Source organism: Lactuca serriola, chromosome 5, assembly GCF_051521515.1.
Source record: "Lactuca serriola cultivar US96UC23 chromosome 5, Lser_US96UC23_V15, whole genome shotgun sequence".
Taxonomy (NCBI): domain Eukaryota; kingdom Viridiplantae; phylum Streptophyta; class Magnoliopsida; order Asterales; family Asteraceae; genus Lactuca; species Lactuca serriola.
This window is the reverse complement of record NC_136412.1, coordinates 312,172,525-312,187,600: the sequence shown is the minus strand read 5'-3', so window position 1 is coordinate 312,187,600 and position 15,076 is coordinate 312,172,525. Positions and strand designations below refer to the sequence as shown.

Genomic DNA, 15,076 nt, shown 5'->3' with positions numbered 1-15,076 from the left:
CCATAGCTCTTTTGGATCTTTGACCGGCGAGTAAAGATCATAGAGCCGATCAGATAGGGAATTCTTGATGTGACCCACACACAACTCCTCGGATTCTCTACGCAGAATCCTTTGCTTTTCCAGTTCTGCAATGACCGCTGGGTCCACAGATTCCCCCTCCTTGGGAATTGGATTTTCAGGAATTGGTGCCAGTTTTGGGTCCAACACAAAGGAGAGCTTCAAGACATGAAGCATGAACTTGACCTTTTCGGCCCAACGGGTGTAGTTCTGACCGTCGAATTGGTCAAGTTTGGCAAACTCTTGGTTCATGAAGTGGAGGCTAGCAGTAGTGTCCATTAGTCTGTTGATTTATCACAAGTAAGAACCTTTAAGAATGTTGTATATCAAACTAAAAGACACGCAGGGAAACCGACAAATAATATTGTGAATTATATGTCGATTAGTTGCGAATAATAAATTCAATTATTATTAAATTTACCAAGTTTCGTCCGAAACCAGATCTATCCTTCTCGATTAGATCTGATTATAAGAAAGGTAGAAGAAGACTGTCCTGTTATTGGACGAATTAAACACAAGATAGAAAAGTAAAACCGACCTGTTGATAGCTGACTTGATCTTGAAGCAACTGCATGGATCAGATTCCTGTCCTTAAAGGTTTTTACTTCGCTTGTATAGGCTGTAAGCAACAGAGTAAAACCCCAGGATTTAATGCAGCTAGATCGATATTCCAACAGCACTGGAAATCGACAAACACAAAGCGACTACTCGGAAACTAGAAAAAACGCAGAGAGAGGGAGAGAGCTTTGAGAATTCGTGTGTGTTCTGAATGGCTCCTAGGGGGCTATATTTATAGGTACCGAAACCCTAGAAGGCATAAATCGGGCCCCCATAGGTCGGCCCCAGAAAACCTAGGGCGACAGCTTGCTCTCCAAGCAAGCCGTTTCCTGATCCTTCTAGAATGCCCCGATGACGTATCCTTCACGAAGTCAACGCCGGTCAACCATTTGACCGGGTCGGTCAAAACGGCTTGACCCGAACTCACCAAAAATAGAAGCTCCTCAGCTCCCAGCGACCGACGAAGTCAACGCCGGTCAACCATTTGACCGGGTCGGTCAAAACGGCTTGACCCGAACTCACCAAAAATAGAAGCTCCTCAGCTCCCAGCGACCGATGCGTCGTGCGAAGTGCGCCTAAATCGCGCACTCGCGGCGTCGGCTAGTGCTAGGCTAGGCGCGCGCGTGGGCTTGGCTCATTCCTTTGATCCACTAAAGCCTTTGAAGGCTTACCAAGGGAATAGGCTTATAAACCCTCAAAAGTTTCTTCTCCCCACCAATGTGGGATACAAAGGAAATTGCCAACTTGCAATTCCTTTATATATATAAAGTTCCAACAGTGCCCCTGTAAGATCATCAACAAGCCAAAGAAACATTAATACCAGAAGCTATCTATGCCTAAGAATCCAAGATTCTGGTCCAAATACTCGAAATCCTAACAAAACAAATGTTCAACCTCCATCTGTTCAATGAAATGCCTCAGAAATCAGTTGAAGCCCATACTTCTACATCAAATTTGAACTCGGAACTTTGTTAGGTTGAGATGATTATGCTGGGACTTTAACTTATAACCACATGGAGTTCAGGAAATGCTCCATTGAAGAAGGATGCTAAAGCAGCTATTGCTATCTCTGTATCAGAAGTTACACAGGTGGATTGAACTTACCTAATTTTCACTTATACATGTTCTTATCAGTTTATCATTCCAATATTATGATTCGTTAAACATGCAGACCCCTGAGATTCTTCAGTTGTCAAAGTAGATTAAGGAGAAGCCACAATAAGTTGATCAAAATGGTAAATTCTTCTTGTAGCAACTACAAAATGTGACTTTATAATTATATCATTTTAAAATTATTTGTTTACTCGCCCCCTGCTGATTCTCAACCTGATTTTGCACCAACATGGTTCCAATTTTTCCATAAAGAACTTTTCAGTCCATGAAGCCTTTGATCATCCTGTTGCATGTAAGTTTTTAAAGTGAATCAGAGAGGTTTTTGAATTTCTTAAATATCAATTTTATTATGATGTAAAAAGTATGGAATATATATATATATATATGTGTGTGTGTGTGTGTGTGTGTGTGAATTTCATAATTGTATGTGATACAGAGCAAGTAAGATATTGACAGAAATGAGAAACACACTTACATGTTGTTTTATGTAAGTGCATTTCATGAATATACAATTTGTTTCCATCTTTTCTTTCCTACCTTTTCTATTTTAATCCCAAGAGCAACTTAGGGTATGTTTGATATTCATGGATTCCATAGAAATTTGAAGGAATTGGAATGTGAGATTCCTTCAGTTACACATTTGGTTGACAAAATGGATGGCATTGGATTTCATCGAATTTCCTCAAAATCTGCATTCAAAGGATTTTATCATTCCTAGGGAAGAATTGAAATTCCATTATTTATTTTTTTATTACAAAGACAAAATTTATCCTTCTTCTTTATTCTCACCCCTAATTTATCCTAATATACAAACTCTATAACGTTGATATTTATAATCAATTTTTTTTTTCATAAGTCATTTTTTATGTCATGATACTTTTATTAATGTTTATCAAATTAGACCATGTAGTTTGATTTTTATATAACTATTGTTTAATAATTTTTTCATAAATAAAATGTTTTTCAGTAAATAGCACCTCTATTATTTTATAAATAAAAAAAAATCACGGGTGTTTAAGTCATTTAATTTAACATAATTTTCACTTCAATTCTTTTATGTTCTTAGGTAGCTTTTCTGTCAATGTTTAAAGGTTCACTTTCAGTACTTATTCGGTACGTCTGGTAATTCTTTACAAAAGATATTTGTTATTTAGTCAATTTTTTTTTAAAAGAAGTCTGGTTTTATTTACTGAATTGGGACATCAGGGAAGGGAAATGTCACATGTTGTGGTCTTTGGTGGGTTGAAATGTTAACAATAAGTGGTCAATATAAAGAGGTAATAATCATTTCTCTTTTGTAAATAAAAATATTATATACAAGAACTTTGTTAAAAAAAACTTCATTTTTTTGCAGGAACATCTTCATTAATGTATGATGCATGCTTGAACAAGCATTTTGTTATTGTTATGCTAAGAAAGTATGGATTTTTTTCTGGTTATTACAAGCTCATTTTCATTTATATATAATAATATGAATGCCGTCACATATGACATAATATATAAAGGTTGTTATGAATCTCATGATCAATACAACACAGATTTATATATATATATATATATATATATATATATATATATATATATATATATATATATATATATATAAATTACACATTAGTTATAAGACGTCTTCAAATTTGCATAATACAAAGAGAATTGCACATCGATATAATTACGGGGGCGTAGGATACTGGCCACCACTTCCACTTCCAGGAAAAGGATCACTCTTATAAATGGGGTCCCTGCAATTATATAGACAGATTAGTTGATTAGTAGCATTGGATCGATGTGCAATTAAGTCGACCTTAAACTTTATTATTTATACCATTAAGAAATTGAAGAATAAACTACTAAAGTAATTAGTGACGATACATATACTTTTGTATAACAAGATTACGAGAATAACAGAGAGATCGATGTATAGTTATCTTACCCGGAATAACCACCCTGCGCATACGAATAAGATATCAGAAGAAAGATAGTCAAAAGGAGGACCATTGCCATTGGTTTCTTAACAGGGAAACCCATCTTTGTTTTTGTGAATGAATATTATCAAACATCTATTCGGCTTTTATACACATATAAAGAAATGAAGAAACCATGTGCCCTACGAGTGCTTCTTCTTATTTAATGTGCAAATAAGACCAAGACTTAATCAAACACATATTTTTCCACAATATTGTTTGTTAGCTTGTAGGGATATAGTCCAATCTATAGTGTAGTTTGATTTTTAAGTTTTGAGTCTCTAAAAGGCGGTTTCCTCACACTTACAGTAAGTTCTTTTTTCATTTTTTATTATTATTATTTTTTTATTTTTTAAATATTAAATAACAATGATTGAAATATGTTAGTTTGAAAAGTATTGGTAAAAATAAATTAGTTTTTTTTAAATGGGACAAAAACTTTTGCATTAATTTCCAACCCTTTACAACTTTAACCTAAATAATAATATCTTGTTTTCATTTACGTCTTCTAATCTTTTATTATTCAGTTATTAAGTTTTTAAACGTATTATATACACCGCTAGAAAAATTGCAAATCAGAAAATTATATATGGAATACCAATGGAAACTGAAGCCCTAATTAGCGATGGATTTTGTGACGTAATAATGAGGGAATATTGTGCCGTTAGAAATCTGTCGGTAATTACCAATATTGAAATACTGACAAATTTAGAAAAAAAAAAAAAGGATTTTCTGTTAGTCACAAACCTATTGCAAGAAAACTTTTTTCTTTGTTTTTTTTGGGAATCTTCATAAAAGTCTCAATATTTACGGAAAAGTTACATTTTAGTCTCAATATTTATTTTTCAACGAAAAAGTCCTGAAAACCGGAAAAAATTTCTCTTTTTGAACGCTTGAAACCAGTACCAAATTAATTTGGGACAATTTCGTAAACTAACCCAAAATATTGAGACTTTTCTGTAAACAAAAAATATTAAGACTTTTCTGTAAACAAAAATATTAAGATTTTTCTACAAACAAAACCCTTATTATTATTATTATTATTATTATTTGAACTTGTTATTATTAACATTGTTAGTAATACATATAAATGCTTTTAAATGAAAAAAATAATATTAATGACATTGTTTAAGGGTGGAGCTAAAGGAGATGGTGATGCTTTTAACATTGAAATCATGAATGTTTGCTTGTATATGTATACTTTGTATATAGTCATTTCACATTTGTTATTATTTTTTTCAATTTAGAATAATAATACTTAACAATTTAAAAAAAGTTGCATATTTGTAAAATTGTTTATATATAGTTTAAGGTAGAAGGATTTCTCACTTTGTATATAAAAATGTTTATGGTAGAAGGATTATTTTTCAAATCCAACAGATACACTACAAACATCTACATAGGTAGCCCATATCAAAATTCAAAAGTATTAATTACAATATCTTGTTTAATAAAAAGTAATAGGACATGTTTTTTTGGTTAGTCTAGCTTCATTGAGAGCCGTTATTAATTAGGTATAATTATCGTATGTGTTAGGCGGAGGCTAGACCGGTGATTCGAGTTTGAGGTTATCCGATTCTTACAAGGTGAGTCTTCTCACTATATATACCTAGAGTGGTAATCTGAGTTGTGTGACCAGAGGGTCTTATGCGCTTATATTGAGTATTGTGATATCTTGCATTATGTCTATGTGATTTATGTTGTATTATTCTGAGCTTACTGAGTTAGGACAGGAGGGTCCACCCGAGTTGTGGGACCGAAGGGTCCCACAGAGACACATTGACCGGAGGGTCTTATTGAGTTATAGCCTCGAGTGGCTAATGAGCTATGTGTGGTATTTTGGGGAACTCACTAAGCATTGTGCTTACCGTGTTATGTGTTATGTGTTTTAGGTACTTTTCAGGATTACGGGAAGACACCGGCTTGATTGTACACACACCCGAGTTGGAGATATGTTTTTGGAGGATCCTGGATTTGTGATATATACAGTTTTTGGACATGTGTTTTGATGATTTGATATTTGTGACATTTCTGTGATTTTTGAAAGGAGATAATAGTGTTTTAAATTGAAAATTTTGGTTTGAAAATTTACGGTGTTACAGGAGGAAGATTTAAACCATGTGTTTTCACATTATTTCTAACGTAAACCTCATTTCCATTAACTAACTACCACAACCCTCCCGTGCACAAAATAATAAAACTCATTTTACAAATCACTCTCCACAAACAAGATGAAAAAACAACTTCTACTAGTAATTGAAACTCACAAACTGTCACACCCCAAAACCAAGAACGGCGGAAACGTTCTGGGGCGGAGGACGTCATGTACAGTATCACAGCAGTGTAAAGTAGTAAACAAGCAACAACATCATCCATTGCATTAATAGTATAATTTTAATACAAGTGTGTTCTTTCATAGAATAAAACACCATAATAAATAATCAAAATAAAAGACGAGTCTTGACTGCTCCGTCTTCTCAAAACCTGGTCATCGTACCTGTCTACTGGTGACCTGAGAATACAAGTTATTTTGAAAGAGTTTATCAGCATAAAGCTGGTGAGTTCATAAGTATTTTAGTGTCATTGATTCGTAAAACTGTAAGGAAAAGACTTGTAAATGTTCAATGAAAAGTTTGTATAAGTATGAACACCCTAGAAAATCTCATATTTCCTATTATTATAAAAAGTAATCTTCTACCAAGACCCGACTGTTTTGAAGGTTTGCCTCTTTGTAAGAATGACGGTTTTCCCATGTATAAATATTATTATCAAAATATAGTTTACCTCATTGTTTATGTGAATGTGTCACAAGATAAAAGTAATAGGGAAAATTATATAATCATTGATATCGTATCAAAATATGTTCTACCTCATCGTTTATGTGAACGTGTCACAAAGTAAAGGTAATAAGGAAAATTGTATAATCCTTGAAATCGTATCCATTTGTATAGGATAAACACGACGCGGTAAATCGCCGAACAGTACAACCAAGAACATCCGAAGATGAACACATCCTGCTGTAGCTAGCAACCAGGTGTAGGATGGTCAGTCCTGTAGTATGTGGTGTATGCATGTACTAGTGTAGTGTATGTCTTCCATGATCCTCATCATAGTAAGTTCTCTAGTGTAGTATAGAGTGAGTATGAATAGTATGTACTAGTGTATGTTCTCTCTGTCTCTCATTATAGTACGCTCAATTTGTATAGTGTAGTGTATGTATTAGAGTAGTGTATGTATTAGTGTAGTGTATGTATTAGTGTAGTGTATTGTTTTAGTGTAGTGTATGTATTAGTGTAGTGTATGTATTGTTTACAATATGTATTGACTCATGTATGAATTGACTCTTAGTGTGATTCCTTGTACTAGGAATAGTAAATAGTATCTCCTAACTATACCTATTATAGTTACTAGTAATGTACGTATATGAATGAAAGTATGCCTTTGCTACCCAAAGGTACTGAACTGACTGATAGAAATTTTATGTCTATATATGTATACATAATATATAACTAATATTTAGACGAAATTCAGACAAATAACCGATACCCTAAGGCCATATCCAAACAAGGAAAAGGAATTAAAGCGAGTTAGCAGTCCTAAGTCCTTTAAACATTACTTACATAACTATACATATATAGACATGCATTTGACAATATAAAAGTTTAAAATAAGTTTTGTAAAAACATTTGAAAAGTTTAATAATAAGAATTGATGACTTGATGTCATTTTATAAAACGATTTAAAAGCAGTTTGTTTGATATAAACAATTTAGAGTATAAGAAATCCTTTGTTTGAAACACAATTATAACAGAGTTTGAAAGGTAAGATATAGTATGTAAGACAGTTTGATAAAGAGTTTAACATGTAAAAACATTTGAGAAATCATTTTGAAGTAGTTTGCTCGGTAAAACAGCTAAAAGTGTAGTAAATCCATTTGTGTACTAGTTATTAATCACATGTGATTGATATAATAACGAGTATGATTCAACTTGTATCCCCCCCCCCCATAAAAGCATTTAAAAACATTTAAAAGGTTAATTAAGGGGTACGAACTCACCTAAAGTAGGTGATGCGAATGTAAGATCGGTAAAGGATGTTAAGTGTCAAGGGATGACTTGAGCACACATGAATCCTAGTTAACATATAATGACACATATATGCTTATAATTAGTGTTTATAACAACTAATTGTGTAATGGAACAACCTTAGGGCTAGGAAACACTTGTGCTGAAGTGTTAAACCACATAGGGTTGCATATAAGGGGTGTAGGGCCTCTAATTGGAGTTTATGGCCCATATGGTAATAACCACATGAGTTTACGACCCAGGGGTAATTTCCCCATGAGTTTACGGACTTAAACTCATGGTATTAAGTACCAAGTTGTGTTTTCAGGTCTTACAAGTCAATATGAAGTGTTCTATCATCAAGTCTAAGCCTTAGGAGTGAATGTTGGCACCATTGTAATACTAACTAGAGTTTACGACCTATGGACCATAACTCCATGAGTTTACAGCCGTAAACTCATGGTACTTTGTACCAATTCAAAGATTAAGGTACTTGGCTTATGATGGAAGTGTTCTAGACTTGATCCCAAGGCTTTGGAGGGAATTAGGGTTCATTTACATTATGAATTAGGGTTTACGGCCCAAGGAGGTTCCTTGTCCGTAAACACCCTTCGGATCTTGTTCTCTTGGTGTTTTCTAAGTGTAAACAAGTTCATTCAAGTATACAACAAGCTAGGACAAGAGTACTTACAATATAGAAGTTTGTTTGGGTGTTTAAGGTCCAAGAACACTAGTGTGTGTTCTTGGTGTTCTTGGTGTTTTGAAGAACACTTGAAGATCTATGAAAAAGATAAGATTTCATGGATGAAATCATGTACAATCACTAAATGAAGTGTTATATCAACAAATCAAGTGAAGAAAAACTTACATTTTTGGAAGATTGGAAGAAAAGTGTTATGATACTTGAGAGAGAAGTTGGTGTTCTTGAACTTGGAAGTGAAGAATGAGGGAAATGGGGAGTAAACTCATGCCTTAAGCATGATTTCACGGCCTAAGTGGGGTTTACGGCCCAAACTCCCAAAGTTTGGCCATGAACACCATGTTATGGTGTTAAATGCTTAATTGCTCCACATTAAACCTAGAAGGTACTTCCTTTTATTCGTTCATTTGAAGAATAATTATTAAAAACACTCAAACGGACTTTAAACCAGCTAAAAAATAGCAGAAATGTATTTGACTTTTATTTGAAGTGCTTGACTGTAGAGTTTGTACGAATGGAAATTTCGGGTTGTCACACAAACTCACAAAAAACCACTTAAAATACGTCTATAACTTCTATAACTGATCTGCTGAGGTGTACACTGATCTGCATAGGTGAACACAGATCCACGGAAGTGTACACTGATCCGCAGAAGTGTACATTGATCCTCAGAAAATAGTTCTATAACTGATCCGCAGAAAACAGTTTTGCGAATTCCGTAATAGTTATGCGGAGTAATTAATAGGGATTTAGTTTAAATTGGACAACTACACACAAAATATATAAAATTTAAATATGAGTTCATCTTCAAACTTCTATATTTGCTCTTGCAATGAAGTTGATTGTTACTATTGTGATCCGATTGACCCATTAGTTGCACCGTCACCAAACATCAGAGGGCAATATATGACTGATGATACTTTGCAAGAATTACAATGGGTTGAAGAACAACAAAAAATATATACAGAGTCATCTCGGGCTCTCACTAAATGTCGTGACGTCATTGCGGAAGAGTGCAAACATGTGGATTCCCAAACAGTATTTAACCGATATGACAATTTATACATTGATCCGTAGAGGTGTACACTGATCCGCAGAGGTGTAGACTGATCTGCTGATAACAGTTTTGTGGATTCCCAAACAGTTCTGTGGACTGATATTAAACATAAGTTTATTATTTTACACCTTTTTTTGTCAATTTTTTACATAATAATCATATAAGATATTAGTGTATTAAAAAAATTAATATTAATAAACGAAAAAAATAAAAAAAATAAATAAAAAAAACAAAAAATATAAAAAATATAAAAAAAAACCCAAGATCCGCCGAGGTGTTCCGATTCCTCGGAGGCTTTAGTCGATCAACAGAGTAGCCTCTGCGGATCCTATGATCATCCTACAAAACTTCGATTTTCATGTTTAAATCATTAAAACAACCCCCTATAAATGGTTATCTGACGAAATTTCACATCTAGAAATCAAACTATTTTAATTTTGAAGTAAATTACATGAATTGTCTCTATGATCTGGGATAGTTTTTCTATTTAGTATGTATTTTCTCGGATTCTCCATTAAACTTTGTTTTGCTCTTTTGTCCCTTTAGATATTAAAAAGACTTTTTTAGGGTTATCTAGTTTTTTAAACATTTATTTATTTACTTACTGGTTGTTTAGAATTTTACTGTTAATGGTTGTCTCTGAATTTGTACCAAGATCTAAAAGGTTTGTTGTCGCCGACAACACATACTTAAGAAAGTAGGTTCTCCGGCTACTCATGTCATCAGTTCTTTGTCAAGTTAGTCCTCTGTGAAGCTATGAGAGAGATAGATGGGCAGTTCATAGAGATGACAGTGCTGGTTGAGTTTCATGTCGGTGATTCATTGAAACAACGATTGTTGATTTTCATGATGTTGAGTTGGACTAATATTATAAAAGCCCAAAATTTTTAACGCGTAGTTGGAAAAAGCACTAATATTTTTTTTATTATTGCTATGACCACAACTTTCTCGAAGAATTATCACTCTAGCCACTTAATGAGTTCCATGGTTAACTTTGTTAATTTTTTTTTGCAAAATCAGTCCTAAAAAGTTCAAATTTGGTCCCTCGGGTTTGTAAAAGAATTACATCACATGGTTTTTTAACTCTAATTTTCGTTTTTTGTATATTATATATATATATATATATATATATATATATATATATATATATATATATATATATATATATATATATAGAGTTTATTTGTTTTCATTTTTTAACTTTATTTTTTAAAATTTTGATTTTTTTTACTTTTTACCTTTTGTTTTCTATTTTTTTATTTTATTTATTTATAGTTTTTATAATATTTTTGTTTATTTTGATTCAAGTTAAGGAACTTGAATTAAGTATAAATTAGTATAACAAGTTTTTCTTTTATAGAGAACGATTATTATTATTTTTTTGTTGCTTCTTTTAATCTATTATCGGATTGAAATATTATCTTGAATTTAAACTATTGATATCACATATAGAAATATGATTTAATTTGTAAGTTATATCGCACACTGAAACACTAATTCTCAATAAACAAGCTACTTTTTTCATTTTTTCTTAACATAAATATAATAACACTAAAGAACAAAAAATAAAAAGAAAATAAGCTGGACCAAAATTACAAATATAATCATAACTATTTTATTTACTTGAATAAAAATAAAATGTAACACCTGTTTATTTATTAGTTAAATAAATAAGCTAATGAACGAATAAAAGCCCTAAAATAAATAATTATATATCAAAGGATGATCTCGAAGGGCTAATTGTCATAATTTGTGGAAGGTTGGGGGTTAAGTGTATATTTTGGGAGCCTTTGTAAAGAATTTCCGAGGGCAAGGGCTAAAGTGTAAGTTTTGGAGTTAATTGGAAAACAAAATGGTGAGGAGGGGCTGAAGTTGGATTTTTGGATTTAAGTTTGGATGGACACGGGTTTAAACCCGACACCATCCTTCCCTCCCATCACCCTCTTAAGCTGTAACATATTTAAACAATGAAAACTTATGCTAACCCTAGCCCCAAGAAAATCGGATGCAGCCACCACCATCCACTTCGTTCATTTTTCCCGGCCACCTAGCATCATCAGATTTCCTTCGTCACTGTCAACATCAAAGACCGACTAGGGGAGGAAGATAGCCTCCAAACGCTGCAGCTTCGTCAAAGATTCATTGCTGTCGGCGACCCCATGAACGATAAGGACCACCGTGAGCCACTGCTGCCGGACCGACAAACCCCCATGTATTCGCTGTCGCTGTGGTCGCTGCTGATGGAATACGCGTCCATCGTCAGACGCCATGACCTTCTCGTCGGAGGAACGAACTGGGGAGGAGTCCCTGCCGTTGGTCGAAGTCCGCCGCCACCGTTCTCCTTCTTCTCTGCTGTGTTTTGGGTGCCGCCGCCATGAGCCACCAGGTGTGGCTGGATTTATCTCGCAAACGGAGGTGTTTGAGTGTGTCTCCATTATTATGGCGTGTTATGTATGGGTTATGTAATCGGAAATGCATGGAAAGCTCACCACCACTACTACAAGGTGGTGGCTGCCACCATCTGTTGCCGCTGGCCACCACAAGGTGGCTGTGTGTGTGTGTGTTTATTTGCATAGTGTGTGTTATTTTGATATTTAGCATTGTAAGATGTAATTTACAGCTCAGAATAATGGAATGAAATTAGAAACCACCACCCTAGGGTGGTGGCTGCCGCCACCGGCCACCTTGTCGAGCGGCGGTGTGCTTGTCTTGTGAGTTGACTCGATTGGGGATGCTTGAAACCCTAATGGGCCTTGTTATCCTAATGGGCCCAATGAAGCCAAATGGGCTTAGTGAAAACCCTAATGAGTCTAATGGATTCTAATTGACCCAATAAAGCCCTCAATAACATAAGAGTCCAACAAATTAATAAATGAGCTAGTATTTAGGTTGGAAAACCCTAATGCAATCAAAACCCTAATTTTTGGGAAATTAATCGTGACACAGAAGAATTATTTAATAACTTGAGATATTAAATAATAAACTTTGGCAAAGATTAATCTAAGTGATAATGGACTTAATGGATTAAGCCCTTAATGGGTTAAGTATGAAACTTAACCCTAATCATCATTTTATGCGAAACCCTAATCTCATTTGGGTTTATTTTTGGGCCTCTTTATTGGGCCTTGATGATTGGGTTATTAATGGGCCATCCAAAGTCAAGCAATTGGACTAGAATAAGTTAATGGGCCTAGGGTAAGGCCCATGTAAGGGGCTTAGGCCCAATTTGGAAAATTGGGCCATTGATGGGCCATAGTTTGGGCCTTAATGATTATATGATGTTGGGCCTTAGAATGAGGTCGTATATAGGCCTAGGCCCAATTTGGAAAATTGGGCCATGTGTTGGGCTTTGATTCCTAATTGAATTTGGGCCTATGGGTTGGGCCTTGGGCTTAAATAAGCCATGCCTAGGGTAATGTAGTAATTATCCAAGTATGTATTATGGTTACGAGTTGGGACCCAATTATTAATTGGGTGTTGTTTTGGTGTTGACAGTTCGGGAATCTGTCATCCAGCAGCTGGGGTTGAGCCTGCGAGACTTCAACAAGTGTGGGATTGTGTCTTCGGGACTTCAGCAGTGTGAGGTGAGTTACCTTCCAGTAGCGGTGGGTCTACGGCCACAATGTCGGCCCACTAGTAGGAGTTGTATCTCCTAGCTGTTCAGTATATGATTGTATATACTTGTATGTTATGGTTTAGTAGCTGAGTGTGGGCGAGGCTCGTATCTCAGAGATAGCGGAGTGTGGGCGAGGCCCGTATCTCCATGAGTGTGGGCGAGGCTCGTATCTCCTAGCTGTTCATTATATGATTGTATGGTATGTGGTATGATGGGGGAACTCACGAAGCTTTGTGCTTACGGTTTACAGTTTTGGTTTCAGTTACTCGTTTTCAAAGGAAGGAGCCGTCTTGATCGCAGCGCATCACACTATGTTTTCCGAACAAGAGATCTTTGGGATTACACTCTGATATGGTTTTACGATAAAATGCTTTGATTATTGACACTTTGGTTTTGACATGAGATATGAATATAATGTTTTATTATTGATGGTTTTATATTATAACTTAATCAAAACGAAATTTTTGGCCTTGAATTTTGGGATGTTACAAGTTGGTATCAGAGCCTTGGTTTGAGGGATTCGGACATACTCTCGAGTGTGTGTGAACTCAAACTAAGGGCTTGGTATGAAAATTTTCAAAAGTAAAACCATTTTCTAAAAAGGAGATTGAAAAGAATCTAAAAAGAGAAAAGAACTTTGAGAGGAACGAGGTGTGTGATGCGTGCAATCAGTTGAGCTCAAGTAAGTTTTCCCCAAGATACCCATACATTTTATGTTATGATATGATATGATTATGAGAACTGCATGCTAGATTAGGGCTAAGGATCTAGGAGGATGCCTTATATGCCTATTGTATGTGCTTGTAGACTTGCATGCTAGTACTGATCAGTCAGTGATAGGATAGCCTGTTTAGGTTATGCCTGATTGTATGAGCCTTTGAATTGCATGTACAGATTCCTAATTAGAGGATAGAATGATCTGTTTGGAATATGATGGTTAGATTTCCCATTGTCTAAATGATGCTTGCTCTGTGCTTTTTGGGACTCTTAGTAATGTGAGTTAACTATTAAGTGAATATGCTAGGTCACATGGGACACAGGCCGGATAATCTCAGAGTGCGAGACTTGATCCTATTGCGCAGCTCTTATCTGAGTCCAACCGTTCTAGGGATGGGTCTTTTACTCGAAGGATTATCTGATCTGTTGCATGTGGCTATATTCATGAGGTAGCTAGTTGACATTCCTGGGAATCTTTCAACAGCTGAGGACTGGGTGAGTTCGGGAACCTAGGGAAGCCTAGGATATATTTCAGTGAGTTAGTAGTGAGGCTTAGTTAGACTATGGTGTACCAGTTGAGGAAGTGACTCGGAGGATCCGGGAGGATTGCTGAGGAAGGTATGGATAGGTGTAGAAGGTAGTATTAGGCCCATACTACTGAAAGCACAGGATCCATACTCGAATCAGTGAGAGTCTTGGAGAATCTAAGAAGCTTCAGGGAAGAGTTGTGACCCAGTTTAGGGACAGAGGATGTTCCAGTTGTTACATCTTAGCCATTGGCAAGCGAGCTAGTGCGCGCGACAGGGTGTCAGAACCTGAAGGATATGATTTCCAAGAGTTACAGATGCGGGATCGATTTGGGAGCACCCTGGAAAGAGAGGTGCGTACCAGGTGCGTATAGTAGAGGGTCCCGGTAAGAGAGCCATGACTTCTGATCATCGGGTGAAAGGCCAGCAGGGCCTGAGTCAGTGCAGCGCGTACGAGAAAGTACACGAGGGAGTTTGTCACTCTAAGGGTTTAGGCTGCTACAGGGTAGCAGGATTGGTCATATCAGCAGGAGGGGGTCAGTATTCCTCCAAATGTTGCGGGTATGTCATCTTCTATGATATTAGGTGGATGTTTGGAATATGTACCACTTTGGAATTGTGAGCGAGTTTGGATAAGTCAGACCTCGGGTCAGTTTTTCTGTTAGTGTTGGGTTACCAAGGATCATATATGCCATCCTGCATG

The 15,076-nt window shown here is 35.5% G+C and overlaps 1 long non-coding RNA gene across 1 annotated transcript; it reads left to right on the top strand.

The window, feature by feature from the left end:
* Positions 1-1,398: 1,398 nt before the first annotated feature.
* On the top strand, positions 1,399-3,087 carry LOC145054953 (uncharacterized). Its single transcript, XR_013685028.1, has 3 exons — positions 1,399-1,704; positions 1,787-1,850; positions 2,795-3,087. It is a non-coding gene; the product is annotated as an uncharacterized LOC145054953 (long non-coding RNA).
* Positions 3,088-15,076: the final 11,989 nt, after the last annotated feature.